Source organism: Biomphalaria glabrata, chromosome 2, assembly GCF_947242115.1.
Source record: "Biomphalaria glabrata chromosome 2, xgBioGlab47.1, whole genome shotgun sequence".
Classification (NCBI taxonomy): Eukaryota; Metazoa; Mollusca; class Gastropoda; family Planorbidae; genus Biomphalaria; species Biomphalaria glabrata.
This window is the reverse complement of record NC_074712.1, coordinates 30301231-30316117: the sequence shown is the minus strand read 5'-3', so window position 1 is coordinate 30316117 and position 14887 is coordinate 30301231. Positions and strand designations below refer to the sequence as shown.

Below are 14887 nucleotides of genomic sequence, written 5' to 3'. Positions count from 1 at the left end.
GGCAGGATGGAAGTGGTGAAGAGATGTTGAAAGACGTGGGCAGGATGGAAGTGGTGAAGAGATGTTGAAAGACGTGGCAGGATGGAAGTGGTGAAGAGATGTTGAAAGACGTGGACAGGATGGAAGTGGTGAAGAGATGTTTAAAGACGTGGACAGGATGGAAGTGGTGAAGAGATGTTGAAAGACGTGGGCAGGATGGAAGTGGTGAAGAGATGTTGAAAGACGTGGGCAGGATGGAAGTGGTGAAGAGATGTTTAAAGACGTGGACAGGATGGAAGTGGTGAAGAGATGTTTAAAGACGTGGACAGGATGGAAGTGGTGAAGAGATGTTGAAAGACGTGGACAGGATGGAAGTGGTGAAGAGATGTTGAAAGACGTGGGCAGGATGGAAGTGGTGAAGAGATGTTGAAAGACGTGGGCAGGATGGAAGTGGTGAAGAGATGTTGAAAGACGTGGACAGGATGGAAGTGGTGAAGAGATGTTTAAAGACGTGGACAGGATGGAAGTGGTGAAGAGATGTTGAAAGACGTGGGCAGGATGGAAGTGGTGAAGAGATGTTGAAAGACGTGGGCAGGATGGAAGTGGTGAAGAGATGTTTAAAGACGTGGACAGGATGGAAGTGGTGAAGAGATGTTTAAAGACGTGGACAGGATGGAAGTGGTGAAGAGATGTTGAAAGACGTGGACAGGATGGAAGTGGTGAAGAGATGTTTAAAGACGTGGACAGGATGGAAGTGGTGAAGAGATGTTGAAAGACGTGGACAGGATGGAAGTGGTGAAGAGATGTTGAAAGACGTGGACAGGATGGAAGTGGTGAAGAGATGTTGAAAGACGTGGACAGGATGGAAGTGGTGAAGAGATGTTTAAAGACGTGGACAGGATGGAAGTGGTGAAGAGATGTTGAAAGACGTGGACAGGATGGAAGTGGTGAAGAGATGTTGAAAGACGTGGACAGGATGGAAGTGGTGAAGAGATGTTTAAAGACGTGGACAGGATGGAAGTGGTGAAGAGATGTTGAAAGACGTGGACAGGGTGGAAGTGGTGAAGAGATGTTGAAAGACGTGGACAGGATGGAAGTGGTGAAGAGATGTTGAAAGACGTGGACAGGGTGGAAGTGGTGAAGAGATGTTGAAAGACGTGGACAGGATGGAAGTGGTGAAGAGATGTTGAAAGACGTGGACAGGATGGAAGTGGTGAAGAGATGTTGAAAGACGTGGACAGGATGGAAGTGGTGAAGAGATGTTTAAAGACGTGGACAGGATGGAAGTGGTGAAGAGATGTTGAAAGACGTGGACAGGGTGGAAGTGGTGAAGAGATGTTGAAAGACGTGGACAGGATGGAAGTGGTGAAGTGATGTTGAAAGACGTGGACAGGATGGAAGTGGTGAAGAGATGTTGAAAGACGTGGGCAGGATGGAAGTGGTGAAGAGATGTTGAAAGACGTGGGCAGGATGGAAGTGGTGAAGAGATGTTTAAAGACGTGGACAGGATGGAAGTGGTGAAGAGATGTTTAAAGACGTGGACAGGATGGAAGTAGTGAAGAGATGTTGAAAGACGTGGACAGGATGGAAGTGGTGAAGAGATGTTTAAAGACGTGGACAGGATGGAAGTGGTGAAGAGATGTTGAAAGACGTGGACAGGATGGAAGTGGTGAAGAGATGTTGAAAGACGTGGACAGGATGGAAGTGGTGAAGAGATGTTGAAAGACGTGGACAGGATGGAAGTGGTGAAGAGATGTTTAAAGACGTGGACAGGATGGAAGTGGTGAAGAGATGTTGAAAGACGTGGACAGGATGGAAGTGGTGAAGAGATGTTGAAAGACGTGGACAGGATGGAAGTGGTGAAGAGATGTTTAAAGACGTGGACAGGATGGAAGTGGTGAAGAGATGTTGAAAGACGTGGACAGGGTGGAAGTGGTGAAGAGATGTTGAAAGACGTGGACAGGATGGAAGTGTGAAGAGATGTTGAAAGACGTGGACAGGGTGGAAGTGGTGAAGAGATGTTGAAAGACGTGGACAGGATGGAAGTGGTGAAGAGATGTTGAAAGACGTGGACAGGATGGAAGTGGTGAAGAGATGTTGAAAGACGTGGACAGGATGGAAGTGGTGAAGAGATGTTTAAAGACGTGGACAGGATGGAAGTGGTGAAGAGATGTTGAAAGACGTGGGCAGGATGGAAGTGGTGAAGAGATGTTGAAAGACGTGGGCAGGATGGAAGTGGTGAAGAGATGTTGAAAGACGTGGACAGGATGGAAGTGGTGAAGAGATGTTTAAAGACGTGGACAGGATGGAAGTGGTGAAGAGATGTTGAAAGACGTGGGCAGGATGGAAGTGGTGAAGAGATGTTGAAAGACGTGGGCAGGATGGAAGTGGTGAAGAGATGTTTAAAGACGTGGACAGGATGGAAGTGGTGAAGAGATGTTTAAAGACGTGGACAGGATGGAAGTGGTGAAGAGATGTTGAAAGACGTGGACAGGATGGAAGTGGTGAAGAGATGTTGAAAGACGTGGGCAGGATGGAAGTGGTGAAGAGATGTTGAAAGACGTGGGCAGGATGGAAGTGGTGAAGAGATGTTGAAAGACGTGGACAGGATGGAAGTGGTGAAGAGATGTTTAAAGACGTGGACAGGATGGAAGTGGTGAAGAGATGTTGAAAGACGTGGGCAGGATGGAAGTGGTGAAGAGATGTTAAAAGACGTGGGCAGGATGGAAGTGGTGAAGAGATGTTTAAAGACGTGGACAGGATGGAAGTGGTGAAGAGATGTTTAAAGACGTGGACAGGATGGAAGTGGTGAAGAGATGTTGAAAGACGTGGACAGGATGGAAGTGGTGAAGAGATGTTTAAAGACGTGGACAGGATGGAAGTGGTGAAGAGATGTTGAAAGACGTGGACAGGATGGAAGTGGTGAAGAGATGTTGAAAGACGTGGACAGGATGGAAGTGGTGAAGAGATGTTGAAAGACGTGGACAGGATGGAAGTGGTGAAGAGATGTTTAAAGACGTGGACAGGATGGAAGTGGTGAAGAGATGTTGAAAGACGTGGACAGGGTGGAAGTGGTGAAGAGATGTTGAAAGACGTGGACAGGATGGAAGTGGTGAAGAGATGTTGAAAGACGTGGACAGGGTGGAAGTGGTGAAGAGATGTTGAAAGACGTGGACAGGATGGAAGTGGTGAAGAGATGTTGAAAGACGTGGACAGGATGGAAGTGGTGAAGAGATGTTGAAAGACGTGGACAGGATGGAAGTGGTGAAGAGATGTTGAAAGACGTGGACAGGATGGAAGTGGTGAAGAGATGTTGAAAGACGTGGACAGGGTGGAAGTGGTGAAGAGATGTTGAAAGACGTGGACAGGATGGAAGTGGTGAAGAGATTTTGAAAGACGTGGACAGGATGGAAGTGGTGAAGAGATGTTGAAAGACGTGGACAGGATTGAAGTGGTGAAGAGATGTTTAAAGACGTGGACAGGATGGAAGTGGTGAAGAGATGTTGAAAGACGTGGACAGGGTGGAAGTGGTGAAGAGATGTTGAAAGACGTGGACAGGATGGAAGTGGTGAAGAGATGTTGAAAGACGTGGACAGGGTGGAAGTGGTGAAGAGATGTTGAAAGACGTGGACAGGATGGAAGTGGTGAAGAGATGTTGAAAGACGTGGACAGGATGGAAGTGGTGAAGAGATGTTGAAAGACGTGGGCAGGATGGAAGTGGTGAAGAGATGTTGAAAGACGTGGACAGGATGGAAGTGGTGAAGAGATGTTGAAAGACGTGGACAGGATGGAAGTGGTGAAGAGATGTTGAAAGACGTGGGCAGGATGGAAGTGGTGAAGAGATGTTGAAAGACGTGGACAGGATGGAAGTGGTGAAGAGATGTTGAAAGACGTGGGCAGGATGGAAGTGGTAAAGAGATGTTGAAAGACGTGGACAGGATGGAAGTGGTGAAGAGATGTTGAAAGACGTGGACAGGATGGAAGTGGTGAAGAGATGTTGAAAGACGTGGACAGGATGGAAGTGGTGAAGAGATGTTGAAAGACGTGGGCAGGATGGAAGTGGTGAAGAGATGTTGAAAGACGTGGACAGGATGGAAGTGGTGAAGAGATGTTGAAAGACGTGGACAGGATGGAAGTGGTGAAGAGATGTTGAAAGACGTGGACAGGATGGAAGTGGTGAAGAGATGTTGAAAGACGTGGACAGGATGGAAGTGGTGAAGAGATGTTGAAAGACGTGGACAGGATGGAAGTGGTGAAGAGATGTTGAAAGACGTGGGCAGGATGGAAGTGGTGAAGAGATGTTGAAAGACGTGGACAGGATGGAAGTGGTGAAGAGATGTTGAAAGACGTGGACAGGATGGAAGTGGTGAAGAGATGTTGAAAGACGTGGGCAGGATGGAAGTGGTGAAGAGATGTTGAAAGACGTGGGCAGGATGGAAGTGGTGAAGAGATGTTGAAAGACGTGGGCAGGATGGAAGTGGTGAAGAGATGTTTAAAGACGTGGGCAGGATGGAAGTGGTGAAGAGATGTTGAAAGACGTGGGCAGGGTGGAAGTGGTGAAGAGATGTTGAAAGACGTGGACAGGATGGAAGTGGTGAAGAGATGTTGAAAGACGTGGGCAGGATGGAAGTGGTGAAGAGATGTTGAAAGACGTGGGCAGGATGGAAGTGGTGAAGAGATGTTGAAAGACGTGGGCAGGATGGAAGTGGTGAAGAGATGTTGAAAGACGTGGGCAGGATGGAAGTGGTGAAGAGATGTTGAAAGACGTGGGCAGGATGGAAGTGGTGAAGAGATGTTGAAAGACGTGGGCAGGATGGAAGTGGTGAAGAGATGTTGAAAGACGTGGGCAGGATGGAAGTGGTGAAGAGATGTTGAAAGACGTGGACAGGATGGAAGTGGTGAAGAGATGTTGAAAGACGTGGGCAGGATGGAAGTGGTGAAGAGATGTTGAAAGACGTGGACAGGATGGAAGTGGTGAAGAGATGTTGAAAGACGTGGACAGGATGGAAGTGGTGAAGAGATGTTGAAAGACGTGGGCAGGATGGAAGTGGTGAAGAGATGTTGAAAGACGTGGGCAGGATGGAAGTGGTGAAGAGATGTTGAAAGACGTGGGCAGGATGGAAGTGGTGAAGAGATGTTTAAAGACGTGGGCAGGATGGAAGTGGTGAAGAGATGTTGAAAGACGTGGGCAGGGTGGAAGTGGTGAAGAGATGTTGAAAGACGTGGACAGGATGGAAGTGGTGAAGAGATGTTGAAAGACGTGGACAGGATGGAAGTGGTGAAGAGATGTTGAAAGACGTGGACAGGATGGAAGTGGTGAAGAGATGTTGAAAGACGTGGACAGGATGGAAGTGGTGAAGAGATGTTGAAAGACGTGGACAGGATGGAAGTGGTGAAGAGATGTTGAAAGACGTGGACAGGATGGAAGTGGTGAAGAGATGTTGAAAGACGTGGACAGGATGGAAGTGGTGAAGAGATGTTGAAAGACGTGGACAGGATGGAAGTGGTGAAGAGATGTTGAAAGACGTGGACAGGATGGAAGTGGTGAAGAGATGTTGAAAGACGTGGACAGATATTCGTTTCTTCTCGGTGTTTGATGGCTGTCACGTGAAAGTAATTTGGAATACCTAGCCTTGGTCTGGATGTGGGTTGCTATGGTTACGTCTTTGTTTTACATGTGTGCGAACTGTGTGGCTAGAATGACAGATGTCAGAATGTGTTTGTGTCATATGACAAATTGTGTAAACTGGTTCAAGGGAAACAAGAATGACATTTGTTTCCAGCCAGTGTAGTTCTTGTTTGCTGATAAGTTTTCATCTGTACCTCACTGACTAACTTGAGACTAAGGTCACACGTCTAGACCTTTAGGGCAGTATTTACTTACACATCAACACACACACACACAACCACTTGAACATCACACACACATTAAAACAAAGCTTAGCTAAACCCTTGTCTAAAATGTGCATTAAAACAATGTTAAAATACGTACAAAAACAGAAAAATCGATATTCCTTGTAATCGAATGCAAACCATTTAAGTGGTAATGGCCAAAACTATTTCTGGACCACAGAAGACAACAGCAGCCCCGTTCTATTGTTTTTCTATTAGAGTATCCGACCTACAAGGTAATTTTCTTCAATTACGAAACCACTTTGCGCAGAACCTGGACTGTCGCTTGTTAAAAATATCTCCTTAATGGTATATTTGAGTGTATGGACTTATGAAAACCATGAGGTTAAACTCGTTACTGGTTAGGATCTTGCAGATATGTTAGAATCTTCTAGTTGGGTTAGCCTTGCAGGCGGTCATTCAATAAACCAGGTACCTGGTATAAAAGCGGCTACGTTCTGCAGACTGATTCAATTAAGAACAAAAATTTGAAATGTAACGCTAGAGAATGAAGAAAGGGCAACTTAAGATTTTGTTGGTAGCCAGGTCCCAGTGGTACCCTCACCGGGAGACTGCCTTGAAGCAGATCATCGGGTGAACTATTGAGTCAACCTGATGCGAGGTCACGAGGTTTGAACCCATAGATTGTCTAGAGTCCAGAAACTGATGAGATCGACCTGCCCGTAGCCTCCATGTAAGGATCCAAACCGCAGAATAAAAACATTAGAACTCAGTGTACAGAGTACAACAAAATGTGTGTTGGGGGGGGGGGGGAAGTCTTACTGTACATCGAGGAGAAACGAGTGCCCAAATAAGGGAGGTAATTAGCAATATAGATTTACAGAATTAAAAAAAACGCACCTGTGACAATGATTAAAGAAAAACAAAACAGAATGAATAAGTCTTAATCATGTGCTTGCTTTGCATTCAAAATGTATCTTTCTAAATTTTTGTTCAGATTTTTGCTATTGTATATTAAGTACAAGAACAATATACATTTATTTGAAAGCGTAATATCATGGCACAACAACATGTAGAAGGCTTGAATATTAATTCAACCTAACCAACAGTGCACACTATGCGTACATTAAAACAATGTTTGGTTTTGAGAAATAAAGAATGCTATTCATACTGACATAAACCATAATTAATATGCATACATTACATCGCAGACACAATCAAAATACCTCATTTTTGTCCTACAAACTTTTAGCTTATATATAACTCCCTCTCTGTCACACACACGCTTCGAAAACCGATTTTCTTAAAAGAGACAAGTCTAGCAGAACTTTGGAGCCAACAGACCTATAAAACGCCAGGTCTACCAAAACTTCCCGCTAGATGTGGTCCGACAATTTGAAACTCCCAATCCCATCAAATTCTAAACCCAATGCCACTTCTCACCCACGAACGCCACAGAAAAATATGACCTTATTTTTTGTTCTTCCCATTTTCAATTAAATCCTTTCATTGCTTTTTGACATGAACTTTGTTCAACATGTCATTTGTTTCAACATCCGGCTTCAACCAACAGCTTAACGGAATGATGGGAAGAGAAACGAGCGCACCTTCTCGTGATCACGCTCGAGGTGCACGAGAAGTAGCGAGATTGAAGTCTCTTGAAACAACGTTCTTTAAAACCACTCCGACGTCTGCCAATCAGAAAAATAACACATGGAACGTTCCAGTTCTAGTGGTGGGACATTTTTTTTTTAGATAACTTTTTAATTAATTTAGAATAAGACGGTCCAATTGACCAATTACGTTGGACTGTGACAGCCAGCCACACGCGGCCCGCCTCAAGTAAACTATTCGACCTTACCTCAATTTTCATTCTATGCTTTATTATGAAATTTCAATTCAGGTAATAGATTTTAAATCATAGTGGACGAAAATGATATTAGATCAGTGTTTCCCAAAATATTCCTTATCGGAACACTGCCCACATTCTGAGTATTTAGCGGAACACTGCCCACATTCTGAGTATTTAGCGGAACATTTTGCTTATTTTTTAGAGAGATTAATTCATGTAGTGGCCTACAATTTAATTATTCCAGTAATTCGTGGGACGTATTCAGGCCTCGCGGAACACTAGGGTTCCGAGGAATGAAGTTTGGAAAACACTGATATAGATCATGGTTACGCACATTTTATAGTTGTGATAACCAACAAAAAGCTGAGAGAAGAAGCAGGCCTATCTGCAACTGACCAAACCCACCGATGTCACGTATGCGGCAGGCTTTTTAAAGCGAGGATTGGACTTAACAGTTATCTTCGAGTCCATAGGGACTTAACAGTTATCTTCGAGTCCATAGGTTATGAGAAATGTGTTCACCTTCGACCACGAAGGAAGAGCTATATATATAGTTGTGATAACTAATGTTACTTCAGGTTTTATTTTTTGTTCTATCTATCTGTCTGTCTGTCTGTCTGTCTGCCTATCTATCTATCTATCTATCTATCTATCTATCTATCTATCTATCTATCTATCTATCTATCTATCTATCTGTCTGTCTGTCTGTCTGCCTATCTATCTATCTATCTATCTATCTATCTATCTATCTATCTATCTATCTATCTATCTATCTATCTGTCTGTCTGTCTGTCTGTCTGTCTGTCTGTCTGTCTATCTATCTGTCTGTCTGTATGTCTGTCTTTATATCTATCTATCTTATATGAATCATCGTCGTCACCTCCGCTTGGTCTTTAAGCAAGTTTGTCCCCTCACGCTGAACATGTTAGGTCATCCTAGCACGTCAAAGACAAGGTCAGAAAAGTGAAATGTTGGTCATTGAGAAAATCCAACACGTGACCAGTGTTGAGACCCATGCGTTTTTTGATTGGATCGAATGAGACAGTCAAAACTAGACAGGAGTTAACAGACATGCAGTACTGGAAGTAAATGAAACTTTCTTACCTGGACGTGTGCTCCCTAGATCCAGGTAGATAGTCCTCACACTTAATCCGAATAGAATGAATCTTTATTATATATGTACATATACTAGATAGTAATCCACTTGGCTATCTGGTGGGAAAAGACAGAAACAAATTGAAATTAAAGAAAAAAGATAATGCTAAGTTATTGCTTCACAAAAAAAGGACATTTCAAGGATCCATATTTGAAATGTCCATTATTAACATTGTCTGTTTTATTTCTCTATAAGTGTGTTTCCTTCATTCGAACATACAGCAGACACTTGAAAGAGCTGGTTAATAGTCTCAAGTTGTTGTTTTTGAAAAGATGTTTTTAAATTGTTTTTTTACATTCACACAAACACCCCCCCCCCCACCACCACCACCACCACACACACGGAGTTTAGCAATGTAATTGCATGCAATTATTTCACGCGACTTAACACAATAGCTCTGTTCCCAGAGTGCGATTTTGTTTTGCTAATGTCTGGAGACGGCTTCCATTAACTGACCTTAAAACAAAACAAGAAATAATGGCTCACAAAGACAAAGCTTGTATTACTTTGTGGTCCTCTACCAAGTTGTGCATAAATCTAGACCCATGCATTGACCCAGTTTACAAGCTCAACTTCCCCAATGTCCGAGTTTACAACGTATGTCTCCCAGAGGTGGCGTAGATAGGGTGGTGGAAGGGGGGGGGTCCAAATTTGAAAGTCCCCCGGGCCCTAACTTGAAGGGGGCCCCATATAATTGTACTAAAATATTTTTTTGTACATTCACTATTACGACGCTACCATGCACTCTTGCTCTTCACGTAGATTTCAAATTATAGACAGCATTGATCTAGATTTCTAGAGGATGTTATAGATGACCTTTGCTGCACAGAAAGCACGACGCGAGGCGATATGAATTGAGATTTGTCACGTGTGCATTATCTCACCAAGAAACAACGATATTATTCAATAAAAGATTTTAATGATTATTTGTTGTTAATTTTACTGATATACTGTAGACTTACATAGGCATATTTATTAATTACATTATCTCATGTCATAATGCAGGCGCCCCTAAAAAGGTCAATCCCCAAGGCCCCTAAATCCCTAGCTACGTCACTGTCTCCCAGATTGTCCCAGCTGTAAAGGGAAGGAAACAACATATGGATTTACATCGTCTGCTGGGTTTTCTTCTTATGACAAAGTCATGAAATTCAAACCTGATAAATGACGTTCTTTAGAAACGTATCATGTATCCTTATGGTCAACAGTTACATGATAATGTCAACCCAGAGACCCATTTACTTATCTTGTTAGTCATTCAACAAACCGTTACTGAGACAACACTTTCTCACACAGCCTTCCATCATTTACACATCATGTTTCTCACACAGCCTTCCATCATTTACACATCATGTTTCTCACACAGCCTTCCATCACTTACACATCATGTTTCTCACACAGCCTACCATTACTTACACATCATGTTTCTCACACAGATTTCCATCATTTACACATCATGTTTCTCACACAGCCTTCCATCATTTACACATCATGTTTCTCACACAGCCTTCCATCACACAGACATCATGTTTCTCACAAAGCATTCTATCACACATCCTGTTATTCACTCAACATTCCATCACACACCCTGTTATTCACTTAACATTCCATCATACACCCTGTTATTCACTCAACATCCCATCACACATCCTGTTATTCACTCAACATCCCATCACACACCCTGTTATTAACTCAACATCCCATCACACACATTGTTATTCACTCAACATCCCATCACACACATCCTGTTATTCACTCAACATTCCATCACACACCCTGATATTCACTCAACATTCCATCACACACCCTGTTATTCACTCAACATTCCATCACACACCCTGTTATTCACTCAACATTCCATCACACAGACATCATGTTTCTCACAAAGCCTTCTATCACACATCCTGTTATTCACTCAACATTCCATCACACACCCTGTTATTCACTTAACATTCCATCATACACCCTGTTATTCACTCAACATCCCATCACACATCCTGTTATTCACTCAACATCCCATCACACACCCTGTTATTAACTCAACATCCCATCACACACATTGTTATTCACTCAACATCCCATCACACACATCCTGTTATTCACTCAACATTCCATCACACACCCTGTTATTCACTCAACATTCCATCACACACCCTGTTATTCACTCAACATTCCATCACACACCCTGTTATTCACTCAACATTCCATCACACACCCAGTTATTCACTCAACATCCCATCACACACCCTGTTATTCACTCAACATTCCATCACACACCCTGGTATTCACTCAACATTACATCACACACCCTGTTATTCACTCAACATTCCATCACACACCCAGTTATTCACTCAACATTCCATCACACACCCAGTTATTCACTCAACATTCCATCACACACCCTGGTATTCACTCAACATTCCATCACACACCCTGTTATTCACTCAACATTCCATCACACACCCTGTTATTCACTCAACATTACATCACGCATCCTGTTATTCACTCTACATTCCATCACACACCCTGTTATTCACTCAACATTACATCACGCATCCTGTTATTCACTCAACATTCCATCACACACCCTGTTATTCACTCAACATTACATCACGCATCATGTTATTCACTCAACATTACATCACGCATCCTGTTATTCACTCTACATTCCATCACACACCCTGTTATTCACTCAACATTCCATCGCACACCCTGTTATTCACTCAACATTCCATCACACACCCTGTTATTCACTCAACATCCCATCACACATCCTGTTATTCACTCCACATTCCATCACACACCCTGTTATTCACTCAACATTCCATCACACACACTGTTATTCACTCAACATTCCATCACACACCCTGTTATTCACTCAACATTCCATCACACATCCTGTTATTCACTCAACATTCCATCACACACCCACTTATTCACTCAACATCCCATCACACACCTTGGTATTCACTCAACATCCCATCACACACCCTGGTATTCACTCAACATTCCATCACACACCCTGTTATTCACTCAACATTACATCACACACCCTGTTATTCACTCAACATTCCATCACACACCCTGGTATTCACTCAACATCCCATCACACATCCTGTTCATTCCTGACCTTGCACTTTAAATTATTGCTGTCCACGTTGTAGTCTATGTTCAACCTCTTCCCTCATTTCAATATATGTATAATTTTTTTGTTGTGTGTATATCACCTTCATCACTCTCCCCCCCTCATATTCTTGCTGTCTCATCCCCCCTCCTGTCCTTGTCTACTCTCCTAACAGCCCCTGGACCCCAGGATCAGTTTGCCAGTTTCTCTGTCAAGTCTCCGGGAAGCTAAACGAGGTGAACTAGATCGGAATTATTGGATTATGGCGGACATTTTCACCCACCAGCGGCCTTCTTCCAGCTGTTTTAGAAAGGGAGGGGGAGGGTGATAAAATGAGGAGGGGGCGTGGTGATCGATCAACTGAAGGGAATAAGATAGGGAAAGGTTAGGGGGGGTGGAATCGGGGAACTTTATTTAAAACGCCAGTTTGATTACCTGTTGATATGCCTATTTTCATGCAAATGTTTTATCTTTGAAAAAATTGAAAAAATATTCAGGAATCTGCAACATGAGTTGTGGGTACTATATTTTTCATTGTAAATGTAGAATATTATGAGAGTGTCATTAAAAGCGAATAAACTAATTACATCAGTACTTTTGTTATGCCGGTTTCTATGTGCATACATTTTTTATTTTACTTCAGTAAATGCTGTGTAAGAGTTGGTAAACTCAAGATGCATAAGAATCTGTTAAAAGACAGTAAATATATAGCACAGATGTGGCTGGAATCTTCTTCTCAGAAAGCAAAGCCTGGCTATATTTGGGCTGTTTCAATTACATAGACAGGTCTGCATGTGTCGTTATTTGCTTATAATATACCTTCGCTTTTCGGAGACCATGCAGACCCACACAAAAATGTCTAAATCCTGTAAAGGTGTACTAATTTAATAATTAGTTGGAAAGGACACATCTATTCTTTGTGGCCTTGATGTAAAGTCTTTTCAACACGGGCGATATCTGAAGTTTCATATTAGAGTGTTTTATACAATTTTCTCTGCATTGGTCTGTACGTATGTGCATTTGTGTGTAAGTTTTACCTGTGAGTGTGTGTGGTCTGTATGTATGTGCATTTGTGTCAAAGTGTGAGTGTGTGTGGTCTGCATGTATGTGCATTCGTGTGTAAAGTCTTACCTGTGAGAGTGTGTGGTCTGTATGTATGTATGTGCATTTGTATGTTAGTCTTACCTGTGAGTGTGTGTGTATGCCTTATTGTCTTAGAGCACTCACTGTCACACACATACACACCACCTATTTCTATCGTGACAAGACATCGCGCCAGTGCCAGTGTTTGGTCAGTGTGGACAGACGTCTCTGTGATCTACACTGACATGATGGGCTGTCGTGAGGAATAGGTATTACGATGTCTTTGATGCCGGATCTAATCATTTGAGTCCCGGGTCAGTTTAAATACGCCGTGTACATCCTGATATCTGAGCTGAAGCTGACGTCACAAGACAGTCAGTGTGTGCTACCCACAACAGGTCTGTGTCTGTGTTAGTAGCACTGCTACTCTGCCATCCTTGACAAACATTCTCCTGCTGTTCTTTTGTAGGTCCGTGTAAACATTCACACTTCCCAACACGCGAAGCAAACAAGGAACATTTATACAAAGGCAGTTCAAAATAAGAATGATAATATCTATAATAATAATAGTAATTGACTGACCAGATGGTGGATTTCAGTGGCCCAGATTGACTGTTTATCAACAAACAAGATTAATTTGCAACCATCAATGACTTTTGCTCTACATATATCCAACAATATATGGAACACTGAAAAGAAAAGCCTAAAGATTGAGCGACTATGAAGGCTGTCTTTAATTACAATACAATTGTATCCATTGATGACCTCATTAACTTGAAACTCGGTATAAAGAACTGCGCTATGTTTCTGTATTTTCTTGTGTATTTAACTGGGCTATGTTTCTGTGTTTTCTTGTGTATTTTACTGTGCTTTGTTTCTGTGTTTTCTTGTGTATTTTACTGGGCTTTGTTTCTGTGTTTCAAAGTTGGATCTAATTCAGAATAGAGTGATTTAACTTTGACCATCTTTGATTTGTCTGTGAATATTTACTAATTAAATTAACATATTAGAACAGTGTATATTTTAGAACTGCACTTCATGTCCAGCTGAGAATATTAAATAACACACAGAGACACAATGACATACAAGGTCAAAGATTGTCTAGTTTGATTCCATTTTAAAGTTATATTTAACTATGATAATTGTCTGTGGGAAACCAATTCCGAGCCTAAACTAACTGCTTTACATTGGGGACATTGACTTTTGAACCACTATTTGGTACGTAAAGGAATTCCTAAGATAAATTACTTTAAACATCGATTGGATTGATACCCAGAAAAACACAGCACTTGATCAACTTTTATCCTAGATGTAATCTCACTGACTTCATCTCTACGGATACTTGAGTCGTCAGTTGGACTCAGTTCTAAAGAAACGAAATGGTTTACTTTCTATATCAATGTATACAATAGGCACGCTACAATCTTTCATGATTACATCTCTGGAACAATTGCTTCAATACCGAAAGTTACACCCCCTGGGTAGTCACCGGGGTCAAAGATCATCACATAGGAGAACCCCCCACCCCCATGTTTTCCCTCTTCCCACACCTCTTTTTTTTTCCCCTTCCATATCCTAAGACACTTCATATGCCGGCAGAGTGGTATTTCTACTATTTACTAATATTTATCCAAATTCCGCCGCCCCTGTATTATATTGCCCCCTTTTGGGAGGTACTAGCGGAGGTAAATAAAGCCTCCTCCTCCCTACCTCCAGACGTGGCCTCTCTCTTTCTCCATACCCCACCACTGTTTCCTCTACGTTGCTGTAACATCACAAAAGGAGATTCCCCGTTCCAATGTATTGTCCACATGATGGCTCGTGGGCCTGGCTGTAAATA

The 14887-nt window shown here is 42.5% G+C and overlaps 2 protein-coding genes across 5 annotated transcripts in view; one reads left to right on the top strand and one right to left on the bottom strand.

Moving 5' to 3' along the window:
* Positions 1–14887, top strand: part of LOC106077399 (short-chain dehydrogenase/reductase family 42E member 1-like) — a 283344-nt gene that overhangs the window by 89627 nt on the left and 178830 nt on the right. The gene's annotated exons all lie outside the window — the stretch shown is intronic.
* Positions 1–14887, bottom strand: part of LOC106077997 (netrin receptor UNC5C-like) — a 505747-nt gene that overhangs the window by 464792 nt on the left and 26068 nt on the right. For all 4 annotated transcript variants that reach the window (XM_056020001.1, XM_056020000.1, XM_056020004.1 and 1 more), the window contains exon 2: positions 8789–8896. The gene's annotated coding sequence lies outside the window, so the exon portion shown is untranslated. The remainder of the gene's footprint in view (positions 1–8788; positions 8897–14887) is intronic.